This window comes from Sciurus vulgaris, assembly GCF_902686455.1.
Source record: "Sciurus vulgaris genome assembly, chromosome: 1".
Lineage (NCBI taxonomy): Eukaryota > Metazoa > Chordata > Mammalia > Rodentia > Sciuridae > Sciurus > Sciurus vulgaris.
The window spans coordinates 208,986,766-209,003,481 of NC_136461.1; the positions used below are offsets into that span (position 1 = coordinate 208,986,766).

The 16,716-nt window shown below is 53.4% G+C and overlaps 1 protein-coding gene across 3 annotated transcripts in view; it reads right to left on the reverse strand.

Moving 5' to 3' along the window:
- KCNK9 (potassium two pore domain channel subfamily K member 9) overlaps window positions 1-16,716 on the reverse strand; it is a 47,644-nt gene that overhangs the window by 6,785 nt on the left and 24,143 nt on the right. The window lies entirely within an intron of this gene.

The following is a 16,716-nucleotide window of genomic DNA, read 5'->3' on the forward strand; positions in this document are numbered from 1 at the left end:
TCCAAACCTTTGGGAACTAACACAACGCCGCACGTAGAAAAACTGCACATGACAAAATTGTTTCACATGTAAAGTTACTTAAAATATTATATAAAATTAACTTCAGCCTATGTGAATGAGGGGTACAGAAAACATGGACGAATTTCATGTCTAGACTGAGCTAGCTCATTGTGTATGTGCAACTGTCCCAACATCTGAGAAGGTTCCAAACCCGGGACACTTGTGGTTCCAAGCATTTTGGATAAGGGCTGTTCAACCTGTACTACAACCCAGGACTGACAGGAGAATCCACCAGGGTATGTCATGCGGATGTGACGCGGGACAGGTAGATGGGGCATTTCAATGTTCTTGGAGCAACACAGTTTTTAAAAGGGCACATCTACGACTAAGAAAACTGCACAAATACCAAAGCCAGGGGAGAAGTGAAGTACACCCGCCACAGGTGGATGCCCACGGAAAGGGAATATTCAAAGGACCACAGCCATGTGGCAGGCACTGCCGCTGCCTTAAACACACACCCTAGCCTAACCTCCCAGTCACCCTAGAAAACAGGCATAATGATCCCCACATTACTGACAAGAAATCTGGGTTAGTGACTTCACAGTAGGGTAGGCTGGCTTCTTCAGAACTGGGATTTGAGCCCAGAGTTTTCAGCCTCCAAGAATGAGGCTAAGAGTAAGAATTATAATCAAGAGAGGTGGTGGCAGAGTGGGGCACAATGCTGGGGGACGAGAACTTTCATCTCTTGTTCACTGCTGTAGCCCCCATGCCTAGATAATACCTAAAAGGTAAAATACTCCTCTGATGGAGGAAGGAGTAAATTTGCACCACTGTGTGAACGTGGCCTTGGTAGAAAATGTGGCCTCAAAGGCCCTACGTGCAGGAGCTTTTGAAACTCCACTGGAACTTCACACCATCTCACTGATTCCCCGCTGCAGCCAGGCAAAGTCAAGCCTCTATTTTACTTGCTCCTATTCAACATGAAGATGATGGTTCTAGAAAGGTGAGTCTGCTGGCCGGGGACACATAGCCAGCCAGTGGCAATGTCAGAGCCATGATATGGTCTGTCCGATATGGCAAAAGGAATCTCAGACCCAGTAGGTCGTAGCTCAAGTTCTGGGATGAATACTGCCCATAAGAAAACCTGGGTCATGGACGGTGTTTGGACTCAGTCTGGAGGATAGACTGTCTTCCACCATCTCAAGAGCTGCCCTGTCACGGAAGACTTTGCTTATGTTACCCCAGTCACATGATCATGGTCACTAAACCAGCTTCTTGACCGAGGGCCCAGAGAATTCCTCCAAACCCAGGTTTCTTCATCTGATAACAAGAATAGCAATGTTTCTAGGTGGGTTTGGTGAGAACAGAGAGAAGCTATCCCAATACACCGTAGGGATCTACCAGACTCAATTTCTGTACCCACCAGTCTCCTTCCTTGACCTTCCTCTACTAAGTGACAAGGCCCCAGCACTCCGTCTCTCCCTGGCCCAGGCCACACTCTCGATAGGACATCACATGCCTCCAGGAGGCTTTCACTGCCTCCTCTTTGGCCCTCAATTCCATCAGTCTAGCCATCACTGAGCTCTGACCCCTCAGAACCCCACAGCCTTACAAGAAAGGATACATGACATGACATAGTTGAAGCCAGGCCAGAGAATATAGTGGGAAACAGAAAAGCTGAAAGGTACAGCAATGGTGTCAGTAGAAACAGGCAATTTGGAGAATGGAGAGGAACAAAGATTGAAAAAAGCCTCAGGAACCTTAAAATAATATCAAAAGTTATCCCAGAAAGAAAGGGGAGACAAAATGAAACAGGAAAAAATTGAATGGACAAAATTAACCAAATTTGGTGAAAAGACAAATTTATAGATTGAAGAAACTCCATGTACCCCAAGTAGAGTAAAACAAAGAAATCACCTCAAACTGCCGAGAACCAGAGTGACCCACTTGAAAGCAGCTGAAGAGGAACAAGTCACATATACACAGGAACAACTTGCATACTGCTAACTTCTGACTGTGAACAATGGAGGCCAGCAAACAGTGGAATCACATCTTCAAAGGGCTAAGCGACTGTTAACTCAGTTCTATATTCAAAACATAACCTTCAGGAATGAAAGCAAAATGAACACATTTTCAGATTTTAAAAAATGGGAGAATTCATTACCAGCAAATCTGCATGGCAGGATTACCAAAGGAAGTTGTTCTGCCCAGGCAGGGAGGAGGCCAGATGGAAACTTAGGTCTTCAGAAAGAATGAGGCACATCCTGGTAAACAAGTAGGTAAATATGAAACATGCAGGTGGGAATCCCACTATATTCCACATAGTCACCTGTGGAACTGATACAAAAGCCAGATGGATGTTGGAAAATAACAGGAAGTTGTTGGAAACTTAAATGACAATGCTAAGAGTTCTGGATGTGATATATTTACTGAAAGAAATCAACACAGCATTTTCTGCGTCAAAAACAGCATACACCAAGTGCCAGGCCCCTCCACCTCCATTTCTGTCAGTAAATAAGATCAGAAGCGGTGTGCTTTATACCGTCTGGACAGCAGTACACCAGCACATCCTGTCTCGGGGCTATGCCTGTCCTGCTGTCATATTACAGAATGGAAGAACTTGATCATGTCGACACTCCTCAGTTCAATTGCTGGTCCAGGCCCGTTACACTGATGGTATGCCTCAGTGAGACGCACGCCAGAAAGCACGGGAGACTGGAACACCAGCGCTCAGGGCCCTTCCACGTTAATAAGTTCCACAGGAGCCCAGTGGTCTGGGAACAGGACAGCTTCCTCCAAAGTGAGAGATGAGCTGCAGAACTTTCAAGGCCTTCCAGGAGAACAAAGGGTGTGCCGGCGTCTCGGCCTTCCCACCAGGTGCCCACTCCACCCTGCTATCTGAACTACATCAAGTGTCCCCTTGCTCCAGCCAATGGGCAGCCCCAGGAAGAGATCAAAGGAAAGGAGGCCAAGGCGGGCCCTGGCCATCAGGTGCGTGCCCCAGCAGGTCCTGGTCCCTGCTCCCCAGGCACCACACGTCTCTGCTTTCCCGCAACCCTACCCTCAGTGAGGACAGGCCGAGGAGGAGGGAAATCAAACTCGTTCCTGCTGTGTCTGGGCTGCCGTAGGTCCTGCTGTGACTGGCAGGCAGTGCTCCCCACTGGCTTCTACGAGGTTCCCAGCGGTGTAGGAACGCCTCCTGGCCTGACTCCCACTCTGAGCAGCATTTCCTCTAATCACACGGTGACTGTCCAGCCGGCTGTCCACACTGGACAAAGGTGGGCAGCAGTCAGTCTCGCTGACACGTCCGTTCTCCTTCCTGCCCTGGAAATTGGGCCCATCAATGCCCAGCTGTAAGTGGCTGTTCCAGGCAAAGTTGATTGGAGCATGGGCTCCAGAGGCAGGTGGACAGCAGGCCTGGTGTTCCTGCCTGGCACCTTTCCCAACCTTTTTCCTTCTTGGGAATGCCCCTGACCATTACCCACTTGCATGAGGCAAACCCCACTCATGTCTGAGCCCAGCTCAAGGAGTGCCTTCCCTGATGCCCCACCATCTTCACCAGAAGCCTCAAGCCCTGCTCGGAATCTCCCCTGCAATGCAGGCCGGTGGAGTATCAAGATCGACCTCCCATGTCAGGGACTGGCTGCCACCTCAGCGACTGGCTCTCACCAGCCTGGTATCCCCCAGCCCACTCTGCGGTCATATTTATCGTAACCTCCCAGGGAACCTGGTGTCAGGTGAGGGGTAGTGGTGGTAGTGGTCTCCTCAGGCCCGTGGGTGCCAGGGAACAGAATGCCTAGCACAATCAAACCCTGAATCATTGAGGATTTTGCTGGAACAAAGAGTTTTGTTCTTTCCTGACAGACTTGAAGCACTGGTGTCAGAGTGTGAGATCCGGAGCTGCTGCGGTCATTTCACCATTATAAGGATAACCTCTAATCACAGAGGAAATTGTCCCTGAAATCAAAGATAAGGAAGCTATTCTGCCTCTGTCTGAGCCCATCCAATAGTCACCCCATTCACAGATGCTCCAGTCTATCTCCCAATAAATCTAGCTTCAGACAGTATTTTGTTCGCAATTAATACCCAACCAGGATTCCATGTCCTAATACCTTAGCCTGCCTACAAATAATTACAATGTTGCCAACAAAGCCCTTTGTGTTTCACGCACCCCTGCAGTCTCATGTGGTTCCTCTTATAGCCCACGGATCTGAGCGGGCATATGGGTCCAGGAGGTGACCAGTCTGTGGCAGACGGTGGCCAGCTGGACAGCCAGATCCTGTCAAGGACCAGGGGCTCCCAAGGACCATGGGCTGGGATGGCCCAACTTCCTGAGTTGTAAAGAGAGGCTGGAAATATGGATTTTTAAAATGTGGGATTGAATCAGCGTCTAATTAAACATTCTGAACGTAGACCAAATAAGGCAAGAGACCACGTTGGTCTAAAATGGCGCTTTCACGTGCTCCGGAAACGGAAGGAGGGTGATCCTTGACAGGTCCTGGTCCTTGACAGGATCTGGCTGTCCAGCTGGCCACCGTCTGCCACAGACTGGTCACCTCCTGGACCCATATGCCCGCTCAGATCCGTGGGCTATAAGACATGGGTGCCTGGGCGCCCTCCCCACTAGCCCTCTCCCCTCCCCACTTGCCTCCCTCCACCCTTGATATGAGAATCGCCCACGGGCCCATTCCACAGATGCAAAGAGAAAGGCAGCAAGAGAGTACTGCCTGCCCAGGGCACAGAGGCGCCCCTGCCAGCCTGGGCCTTCTGCACAGACCGAGCCCCTTCCCAGGCTCAGAGGCCCCGTCTCACAAAGAATACCGAGGCTCTCCCGGTGACTGTCTCGTCTGTGGGGAGTCCCAAGACCCTGCGGGCAGTCTGGCTCCAGGCACCAAGCCCTTGGCTGTCCCCGAGCCCAGGAGGGCCTGGGGACATGCGTATTCAGCTTGGCAGTCTGTGCCTGGAAAGGAGAAGCTGGCAGATTTTGTTTTATTTAATGAAAAGGTAATTTCCTCATATGCTTTATTGATTTCCAAAAAGAACTTCAGTTCACTGTTAGTTCTCTTTCATTGTATGTTTTAAGGGAGAGAACAGACCTAAACTATTAACACACAAGCTACAGAGCACACATTTCTGCCAAAAGCTGATGAGAAGCCTTGTCCTTTCCACTCTTCTGTCCCCGAGAGGCCTTGGCTGAGACCCTCGTAGGGAGAGCCTGTCCCTTCCAGGAGGACGGGAAAGGCCAAGGGCAAGCCCAAGTGAGGTGGCGGTGGACCAGAGCGGAGCTGACAGACGGCAGGGCGCAGGGTGGGCGCCTGTGCACCCCGCCCTGCCCCAAGCATCGAAGGCTGGGACCATCCTGCCCCTGCCCTCCCCTCCCCTCCCCTCCCCAGGAGTTTGCTGCTGGGGGAGGCGCAGAGGTTGCGCCGGGGCGGCGGGGTTGAAAGGCTGACGGTGCAGAGCTGAGGTGCACGCAGGCTTCAGCCCCTTGGTCACCAGAGGTGCGAGCGCGCCCTCTGGCGGGCGCTTGGACAGCTGCAGAAACGCTGCGCAGGGGCCCCAGCAGCCTCCAGCACGCACCTGAGACCACAACCAGGACCAAGGAGTCGCAGGGAAGCGCTCTAATCTTCTCCGCAGACGAGATGTGTCCGTGGTCGTTTTCTCCCCCAAACTACCATCAGTCCGTGAAATTTGGGGATAGACAAAACATAACAATAAACACATGACCACCATTGAGGGTACCACTCAGCTCCAGGAACCAAGCTGAGATGTTTCATGTTGGCTGACGCCCGTGCCCTGGGGAGAAGGGAAGTCTTTGGCAAGGTAAGCAGTACTCCTCTGGTGTGGCTGAGAAGACGCCCCTTGCCTTGGGCGAAGCACGGCATCTTTCCAGGTTCAGTGATCTGGGCTCCAGACCTAGGTCCCTGCTTCCAGCTGGTCAAGGAGCTCCACAGAGGCCTGTGTCCTACCGCTCCCTCCCCAGCAAAGCTCTCCTTGGTTCACCCATTCTCCTTCCCACTCCACACCTCTCAAAAAAACAACAACAAAAAAAAAAAAAGAAAGAAATATGCATAGGAAAGATGATGTAATACTGGATTGACATTTTGAAAAGTCTCTGGTAGAGCAAGTAAATTTTTAAACCAAGCTAGGGCCAAATACTCAATAGGTAATAATTGATATGGTTTCACAAAAAGTGAAAAGTGAAAAATTCTAAAAATCAAACTGTTTTGTTGGTCCTCCTAGGTTTTGATTCACGCACATGGCAGGGGATTCGTACCAGAAAGATCTGTTGGATCAGAAGAGCCAGGGGCCTGCGCGCCGAGAGACCTCAGGCCTCAGAATCCCAGCCAGTCCAAAACAGCCGTGTGCCCCACAGCATCACTGGTAGATGGACCGCGCCTACCCCCATCACGGGCCGCAGGGGTGGTGGGCCTGTGTCTAATGCACAGAGAGCCGCTTACAGACAAAGCTACAAAGAAAGCATGGTGAATAGGCAACACTGAAGTTCTCCAGTATTTCAGTCCTTCTACCTCTAAATATGGCACATGAGACTAATAGTTTTACAAAGAAGGTGACAACGGTGGAGGCAGGCCATGGGCCTCTCCCTGGAAGCTTCCAGTCTGATTGTGCCATTCGGTTTTCAAGACGCCCTGAATATGCTATAGCCAGCTCATCACAGGACTGCAATTTGTTCCCTCTGCTGTCTGTCCCCGGCCTTTGCACATGCTGTACACTGCTTGGAACAGGGCTTCCTCCTGCCACTTCACACCTTGCCTGCCTTGTTCCTTGGGACTACTCAGCAGGATGAACTACTACTTGGCTTGTGGTATCAAGTTCAAATGGCTCCAGGAACCTGGTAAGTGCTGGTCAAGGGAGGCAGGACTTGTTGGAGAAGTGAAAGGGCGGGTGAGGACCCTGAGCCTGATGGAGGGGCATGTGCCCGTTTAAGGGTCAGCCAGCACTGGTTCCAGCCAGAGGGATTACGGCCTGTGAGGCCCTGCTTCTCCAGGGAGCGGGCTTCCCTCTGCTTCTGTGGCTCTGCTAAGTCTTTCCCAGCCTCTTGCAGAAGGGCATCGTGTTGGCACAGGGGTCTGCCCTCAGCCTGCACATTCAGAGTCGCAGGCCCTGAGGTCCCTCAGCCTCCCACCTCTCTGTGAAGAACATGCTGCCGCGATGGCCCCTCCTCCCCAGGGCAGCAGGAGCACCTCATGGGCAGCTGGACTCCAGGGTGTGTCCGGGTCTCCAGAACCAAGCCCAGCAGTGACAGGTAGCTGTTTGCCAAGCAGCTGGCCAGTAAGGCTCTTGCCGCCATCCCCTGCCCAGGCCATCATGTCCTGGGTTGGAATGGAGGGGAGGGGTCTTCGGGTGAGGTCAGTGGCTGAAGATGTCAGCTGCGGCCTGCCAGGCCTGCCTGGCTCCTCACTGGGGACCCTCCTTGGGATGCACAGGACTCATGTTTTCAAAGTTTCTGGGCCCTAAGGGCACAAGCTGGGGCATCCCCTCCACCCAGTGCCCTGAAGGCCAGGGGAGCAGCCAGCCCGTGGGCAGTGAGGGCCAGGCCCTGCCAGCCTGTTCTGTTCCTTGCTGTGTGTCCCCATGAATAGAACCTCAATAAAAATCGTTAAACGAATGGATAATGAACAACAAGAAGAAAAAACATTACGTGCATAACAAATGTTAGCCCGGTGGTGTGGGCACTGTTCTCGAGCAAGGCCAGCTGTGTGGCCAGCAGAGGGCACACTGGTCACCAGGGTGCCACTGGGCTGCGCACGAAAGCAGCCCCCAGCATCCTCGGCTCACAGGAGAGGCGGAGGCAGACGCTGCTGCTCCGGGCCTCTCACAGGCCAGGTTCCTGCTGCAGCTGGCACTGGAGAAGGGAAAGTCCTGTCCAGCCTCCCGGCTCCGGGGAGCAGGGCTGCACAGTATCCCTCCCACAGGAGATCACACCCACTCACAGGAGGTGGCCCAGCTCGTCTCTGCTGAGCCCCTCAGTGAAAGCAGCAGCCCAGCTGCTGGAGGCCAAGGGAGGCCCTGGGGTGCCAGAGCAGCCTGGCACCCGTCTCATCCCTAGCTGGGTCTTGGGCCCTGCCCGTGCCACAAGAACTGGGACAGAGCTGCCCCTGTGCAGGGATAAGCAGGCTAGCCACCTGCATGGCCACACACTTGGCCAGGATGGACAGGCCCTGGCCAAGTCCTCAGCTCTGGGGAAAACAAGGACCAGCTGAGCTTCTGTGGTTGCACAGGTGACCACAAAGGCTGGCCCCAGGGAGACAGCTCCAGGGACGCTCGCCCTCAAGGGACAGGTCTGGGAAGAACACTGGGAGAAACACTCCTTTGGTGAGAGCGTCTCAGTGTGGCACCTGGGACAGCACCCCCGGAGCAGGCCCTGGAGTTCACGCTGCAGAACCAGCCAAGACACAGCTCCAGAGCCACACGTGAACCCGGAGTAGGTCTCAGAGTCCATTCTGAATCTGCTGGGGGGATGGGAAATTGGAGGAGTTTCCAGGGGTGGCCATGCAGGTCCCCTAAGGCAAGTACCTATAGATTTAAGCTGCTGGGCACTAGACCCCAGGGAGGAAATCATGCCCAACCAGAGCATTGCCCTTGTTACCCTTTCCAAAAATGTCAAGGGTGACGGCTACTGGGGTGGCTGCTTCTGTATCTGTCACTGCTGATTCCCATCAACTGCCAATGTCAGACACCAGCAGCAAAGGGGCAGGCTGGCATCGCCAAGGGGAAGTGTGGCGTCACAATTACTCTATAATAACAGTTAAAGAAGACCAGGGTACTGGTGGCACCTTCTCTGTGGCTCAGCTATGTGACCTTGGGCAAGTCACTAACCTTGCAGAGATCAAGAGGCTGAAATGCAGGACAAGAAATGGAAAATCCCTGCGATTAAATACTGATTAATGTATCTCCCAGTCACTTCCCTTTATTTTCTACTCTTTAGATTTTTCCATTTAGTAATTTGCTGATTGTAGGAATAACACTTGCTCACTGAAGAAAATCACAAAGTTAAAAATATATACATCAAGCAGGAAAAGCTGCTCACCATCCCACCACGCAGGAGGCAGCCCTGAGAGTATTTTGGTGTATTTAGGAAAAGGACTCAGGAAATATATCTTCCGGGGCTGAGAGCAGGCTGTATGTAAGCAGTTACACGCCTGCCTTTTTCACTTCTAAGAAAATGCTTTCGCTCTTCTGTTGCCAGTAAAAGTTCTTCACGAATGTCATTTTATTTCAACTTCAAGTACATACTCCATAATTTCCTCCCCTCAGTAGGCCACACAGGGAATCTGCTGGACTCCCATTTGTTGCCATTTGAGTTTTCTCCAAGGACTGTTTCTGGTCCTTGAGATTTTCTTCTCACATGCAAAGACCAGAAACCGATTAAGGGCTAGGACTTGGGCCGGGCACTATAAGAGACTTTAAGAATTGGGACCCTCTCGTGTCCCCTGGTGTGCTCAACTGCTAGGCACAAGGCTCCCACCTCTGAAGTGAAGAAATGGGGAGGTCAAGCAACTTGCTGTCACGCGGCTAGCAAGTGGCACCGCTGAGAAAAGAATGAGCATGGAAATCTTGGCCTCGTCCACCTTCAGGCTGGTGTGCTGACGGGAAGGGCCAGGACAGGAGCCATTGCACGCCAGCGTGGGTCACTTCCTGAGCCTTTGCCTGGTAGGATCCAGACCTCTCTTCCTGGTGATGACCCTCTCCTTTCAGGAGAGGTGACCCCACCGCCTCCTGCTGACCCAATCCAAAGGCCAGGCCATGGGATGACCTGTTCAGAGTGCTGAAAGTGAATTCGTGTCAACAAAAGTTCTACATCCAGCTAAACTAGAAAGACAGTTGAAGGGAAATGGAGACATTCCCAATGAACAAAAAATAAAAATTCATTGCTCACAGACCTACCCTTACAGGAAATGAAAGGACTCTATTCAGTACCTCAAATTCACCAGACAGAGTGCTGGAAAGCTAACCACACAGGTGAATTTAGGAAAGTATTGATGGGTTTTATTTGTAACCTCTCCTAATTTTAAAAGGTTACCACTTATAAAGAAACTATAAATCTGTTAAAGGGCCTACGATGTATGAATATTTAATTCATAAGACAATAACTGTATAAAAGAAATAAAGCTATATTGGAGCAAAATTTTTATAAACATCTGAAGTTAAGATGGTATCAACCCAAACTGATTTTTTCAAAATGAAGTTTCTCATTTATAATCTCCAGGGCAACTGCTAAGAAAATAATTTGAATACAGCAAAAGAAACAACAAATCAGAAAGTCATGCTAGAAAATATCTACTTATTGCAAAGAAAACCAGTAATAGAGAAATCAGAAAAAAGACATAATACCTATATAATACAAATAGTAAACTGGCCAATTCAACTCCTGTGGGATCAACAAGAATGCTAAATATAAATTAAATGCATTTTCCGATCAACCTCCAGAAATCGGTAGAGTAGAGATGCCACACGTATCAAGTCCTGTCAGTAGTCAGGTGGCCCAAACAACTCAGAGTCCAGCATACAGTTACTTTAAGACCTGATTTTTCAAATGTACTGTACTGAGCAGGTCGACTCCAAGGTGTCCCGACTCCAAGCCCCACTCTTCAGTTCAAGACACCTCAAGGACTTTGTGTCCTTGTTCTCCATAGAAGATGGAATCCTTGGCTTATGATGAGCTGGCCTCCCAATAAACCAGCATAATAAAAAATATTGAAAGCCAAGGATGTATTTAATACACCTACCCTACTGCCCAGCTCAGCTCAGCAGTGCGGTTTGCTGCAGGTCCCTCTGGTCACGTGGCTGACTGGGAGCTGCAGCTCCTGCCATTGCCCAGCATCCAGAAGGCATCAGCCTGCATATCCAGCACAGCAGATCAAAATTCAAACTCCAAAGGAGTTCGAGACATTATTGCTTCCGCACCTTGGTAACAAGGGACAGCATACAGGAGGCAGACCCTGGTGCGGGAGGCATGAGTGTTTGCAGCAGGGGCTGCAGTGTGCAGAGGGGTCCTCCCCTGTCCCACCTCACACCAGAGACCAGCCGTCTAGAATGAAGGGGACCTCCACCTGTTCAGGGTGGGGAGGCTGGCCCCTGGCTGGGAGTTGATTAAACGGCCATTGGCTCTGCCTTCCAATTGGAGAAATGCCCTTAAAGGCCTTCAGGAGAAGGGGTTGGTGATGATCACTTCGCATTTTATTGGTCCATAAGATGTCGGCTGCTGTTGGCCAGGGCACCGATTGGTAGGTAGCATCACCTGGGCACTCTGATGCCTGGGCACCCAGACCACAGTGGCCGTCTGGGGTTCCCTAAGCCTGACCTTGCCACACAGAGCAAGGGCAGGGCCACAGCCTGGGCTCCCACGCCAGCTCTACCCACACCTTGCCTTGGAGTCAGAATTTAATATCTAGGACTGGGGGTGAGGAGCTGCCCGGGCAGACATGTGCACCATGACGGTGACGTGGAGCTGTGCACGGCCTCCTGCCCACCTCCACGGTCGGCACTCCTCCCATTCTCCGTGATCATGAGGTGAGAGGGTCGGAGCCTCGCCCCCGGGCCTAGTGCTTTGCCTAGTGCGCACCAGCTGCTGATGTGCATTATGAGAATCAGGGAAGAGCCGTTACAAAGCCACCAACCCTGTCGGCCACTCTCGTAAAAAGTATTTCATTATATGATGTCACAAATGTATGGCCAGGAATGGAAAATGTTCACATATTTCACCTACATTTGGCTTCATCATAATAAAAAGAACCTGTATTTCTTTGTGCCATATTTGCTTTGAATCTAAGTGCAGTCGAGGTCCCCCTCCCCAAACCCCAGGACCTGGCGGGACTCGCCTTTGCCCCGTGTGCAGGTACCTGCTCCATCCATACTCAAAACCCAGATGGGAAGACATCACCCTGCAAATACGAGGCAGAGTGACCGGCTCAGGAAAAATCCATCTCCTCTGCCCAGCCGTGGCCTGCGCTCAGTGCTCCTCCCCACGAGGGCCCCCTCTGCTCCCACGCAACGCCTGAAACCCCCTCCCTGCAGGAGGCACCAACCCAAGTCCTCAACCCCAGAGCCTCAGCAGAAGCGGACAGAGCTAAGTCCCAGGGTCCTTTCTTTCACCTGGGGAGGAAATGAGATCCCAGACTGGGCAAGACAGTGGCTCAGACAAGCTGGATCAGCGTGGCTGGCTGGGAAGCCCCAACCCTGCGCCAAGGCCTCACAGCACAATTCCGAGAAGAGCTTTCCAACTTAATCCAACAGGGGAAGAGGAGAGGCTGACGTTACCTGAGAAAAGAAAATGCTAAGCAGGGACCAAGAATAACCGAGTTGCTGAGACTTTCTGCTTATGGGCCAGGGGGAGCTCGGGGCAGCTTTTCAAGACTTGCATGTGAGAAGAGCCACCGGGACCTCAGTGGCCTGCCCTGCTGTATTCAGCCCCTGCATCTGCATCCGTCCTGACCTGCCTGGCATCCCACAGACTGAATCAGAGGGTGGGCAGGTGGCCGGATAAGTCTCCTGCCTCAGGCCCACTACTCTGAGCCCCACCCTGTGTCCCCTTTTCATCATCCCTGTCCCATCCCCACTCCTCACTGAGCCCCGGAACCCTGGCTTGCTCAGGCCCACACAGGCTACAGGTCCCTCCCCCCAGCTAGGCTGACAGCAGGAAACAGGCTCATAGTCAGCCCTCCAGTTAAAACTGAGGTGCTACCTCCTCCAGGAATGTGTCACATCTGACACAATACCCTGCTCAAATCCTTCCAAGCACCAAGAGACTGTGAGGTCTACAGGACAAGCAGGAGATGCCCAGTTCACTGTTCAGCAGTCCAAGGGGAACACGGACTGGCAACAGCGCATCTTGTCTACCATTCCATGTCAGGGCCTGTGACGGCAAACACGGACAAGGAGCTCCCGGCGTTGACTGGGAGAGATGATGGAGGGGAGGCCAAGAGAGAAAATGCCAAGAGAATGGTTGGTTGGAAATGGGTGGAGGGTGAATGGATGGGTGATGGAGGTTTGACAAATGGATAGGAGTGGATGGGTGAAAGGAGGATGGAGGGATGGAAAAATGGGTAGGTGGTGGATGGATGAACGGATGGATGGAAAGATGGAGGGAGGGCGGGATGGATGGATGGATGGGTGGAGGATGGACAAATGGATAGGAATGGATGGATGGAGGATGGACAAGCGGATAGGAATGGATGGGTGGAGGAATGGAGGATGGACAAATGGATAGAAATGGATGGGTAGAGGATGGATGAATGGAAGGTGGAGAATGGGTGAAGGATAGACAAATGGATAGGAATTGATGGGTAGAGGTTGGATGGATGGAGGATGGCTGGACGGTGAGATGGACAGATGGATAGCGATGGATGGGTGAAGGGAAAATGGATGATGGACAAGCGATGGATGGATACATAGTTAGCTAAAATATGTTCAGATGGACAAATGGGTGGGTGGGGGAAGGAAGAGCGGTAGATAAATGGGGGTGACAGTGGGAGTGTGGCAGGCTGGATGGATGGGTGGGTGGACACATGGGCGGAGGGCAGAACTGGAGACCATGTCTGGCGTGGCAGAAGCCGAGTTCCCTCCCTCCTCCACTGCCTCCTCTTAGACGCTGCTGGAACAGACCGACAGTGATGGGGTCAGACTGCAGACCCACGTGGCCTCTGGCTGTCAAGCGTCTGACAGTCCATCTCCTTCCCTGCCCATCCCTCACTTGGTGTCCAGAAGAGGCGAGCAGGGCTCTTCCACCTCTGGTAATCACGAGAAGCAAACAAAACAAAGCACTGCTTCCCGACTCGCTCCCAAAATAGCCTCTCACCGCCCAGGCGCGCCGGCCAGCTCTCCCCACTCAAACCTGATGAGGCAGATTTTCTGGGCCCCGAGTCGGGGGTGGGGGAAGAAGGGGCATGGGGAGCTATGAGAAAATGGTGAGGGCCTTGCCCCCTTGGGAGGGAGCAGCTTGCTGAGCGGTGCCAAGCTCTGCGTGTGTGAGAACCCCATCCTGTGAGAACTACCCATTTCTCATAAAAGTAAACTGAGGCCCAGAGGGGCAGGCACTTCTGAAGACTGAATCAAGCAGATGTGTCCAACCTGAATAACTTGCTTTCCCATCCCGTGGGCTTCCCTTATCCAAGACTGCCTGCCCGAGGTGGAGAAAGAAGACGGTGCCCCTGACCCCTAGGGTAGTCAGGAAGGGTTTCCTGGGAGGGCAGGGCAGGAGTCACAGGAGGACACTTGCCTATAGCAAAGAGACGAGGGGCCATCCCTGGAGGGAGCCCTCTGGGCCCCAGTGTCCTCGTCTGCATAATAAGAACAAGAGCCCAGGAGGGAAGATGGTGGTCAAGTCACCTGACACTCAGGTGCCTGGGGCCCCTCTGTGCCACCCTTTCACCAGGAAGTGCACCTGAGTTTGACTGCGACCTGGCGCCGGAGGTCAAGTATGGTTTCATGTCAGCACTCAAGAAGTCCCGATGTTGGGGCGTTGTGGATTCCAGACCCAGCTACTGGAGCTGTAGTGTTAGACAGCTCTTCACATTCTCAGCCTCTCCGCCCCCTGAATGGGCCTGTCTCTAATAGTGCCTGCATACAGCAGGTGCTCAAGTAGCTGCTGACTGAATGGGGGAAGGCTCTGGCTCCATAGGTAGATCTAGGTCAGGAGAAATCTATGAACTGGCCCCTTTACCAACATCTGGCCTGATTGTTTTGTCCCACCATTTCAACCTCATGGCATGTGCCACCTTCATGACAAGACCTGAGGCGGGTGCCAAGGCCCACGACCTTGCCCTGGACTGACAGGCCGAGCCTCACCCTGGGACAAGAGGGAGGGGAAGGGGAGAAAGCTAAGGCCAAGAGGATCCGAGCACAGCTCAGTGGGCATGGGCAGGCAGTGCTGCAGAAACTGTCTTCTCCCTTAGGATAGGGGGAGAGGAGACGCTGCAGGACGGGGACCCCGGTTCATGCAGGACTGACCACTGAGGGCTACTGTGGTAGCCCTCCCAGTCACTGTGGATGATGCCAAGTCCCCAGGGAGAGTCCTGTCCTGGCCATCCAGCCGGGGAGACCCTGCCCTCTGCCCAGCACTGTCTCCAGGACCATGCCGGCCCTACCCATCCTTGTGGGGCCCAGAGGCCACAGGGGAGGCAGACCTCAGACACATAAGCTCGCTCACATCGTGCTCCAGGACCACCAAAGCCAACAGCAAGACCCGTCATCAGGCAGCCAGGGACCAAAGAAGAAGGCTCCTCAGCAGCTTCCACCTGGGCCCTCTTCAGCTCCCGGGGGTGCCCAGGTGGCTTTCTACCCCCGGCACAGGCCTCACCTGCCTCCTCCCACCATCCAGGGGTAGACACGGAGAAGAGCGAGGGACCTGGGGCGGCCTCCGGGTTCTCAGGTCTGGCCGTGGTGGCCAGGAAGCCCAACCTCTGAAGGGGCCTCGTGAGGGCCCTGCCACCTGTTACAGACACCTCGATGTTCTGGACAATGCCGCCTGGAGACAACAGTCCAAACTCTCTGGCCAGTCATTTGAGCAAACAGCAGAAGCAACAGCCACACCAGACAGTACTAAAAATCAGCCACACAATGGTCTCAAAATAGACTCCAACACAATTCCCATGGCAACGGCCCTAAGGGACGTCTCTAGGAAAACGGGGGGGCAGCGGGGCATGGGACGGGGCCAGCCCAGCCTCCCCGGGGATGCTCCTCACCATAGGCTGTCCGCCTATCCACAGGCACAGGGCAGACAGGGGCCCATGGGGGTCTTCAGTTCCCTTCCTTTCCTTTCCAGAGAAAGGGGCAGCATGGGAGGAAGCTGGGGAGCATGGCAGGCAGGCGCCACCTCATCGCAGAGGGTGAGCGGCCTGGGAGGGTCTGTACCCCCTGGCACCTCCATAGGCAGCCCGTCCTGTCCTCCCCAGCTTTGCAGAACGATGTGCTGGGCCAGGCCCAGTAGGGCAGGTGCAGTTTGGGGAGCGATCAGGCAGGCCAGAAGGAATAAATCCACCGCGGAGTCCCCCAGCCAGCCAGCCAGCACGGCGGAGCCCGCCCCGTGCAGACTGGAACCTGGAACCAGAGGCCAGCCAGGCCTCCTTCATCCTGGGGTTGAGGTCCTCTCAGCTGCCAAAGGAGTAACCAGCAGGAAGGGGCTCCTAAACCTTGCCAAATGGAGACGAATCTGCTTTCTGGCTGCTTAGTTGCCAGGGTGGGGTGCTGAAGGCACAGGCGTCTCTGAGAGGTGATGAAATGTTCTACAAAGACGGAGGCTTAGGCACACCTGGCATGCACGCATTCCACCTGTCACCTGGACAGTCATGCCACACCTAGCAGCCCTAGTGATCTGACCTGGTGAACACCTTTAGTCCATTTGACAGATGGGAAAACAGGGTCTGTCGGGAGAACTTCCAGGCTTCCCAGGGCCACACGGTTGACCAATGGCTGGTCGGACAGGAAAGCCGTTTGGATGGTGGTCTAAGCCTCTCTGCAGACTGTGGACCTGCTGCCACAGAGGCCACTGGCCTCGTTCCTCCTGCTGCAGCCAGGGGTGGGGGCTCAGTGGTGCCCGTGGGTACCAGGCTCAGCCCCTCACATGAGAAAGCACTTGTCCCTGGGTCACTCATGTTGAGTGCATGCCACTCACTGCCTGGCTCCTCCAAGGACTCTGAGGTCCCCTCCAGCCAGACCCAGCTTCTCCAGCCTGAGGCACCCCCACACCTCTGGGCT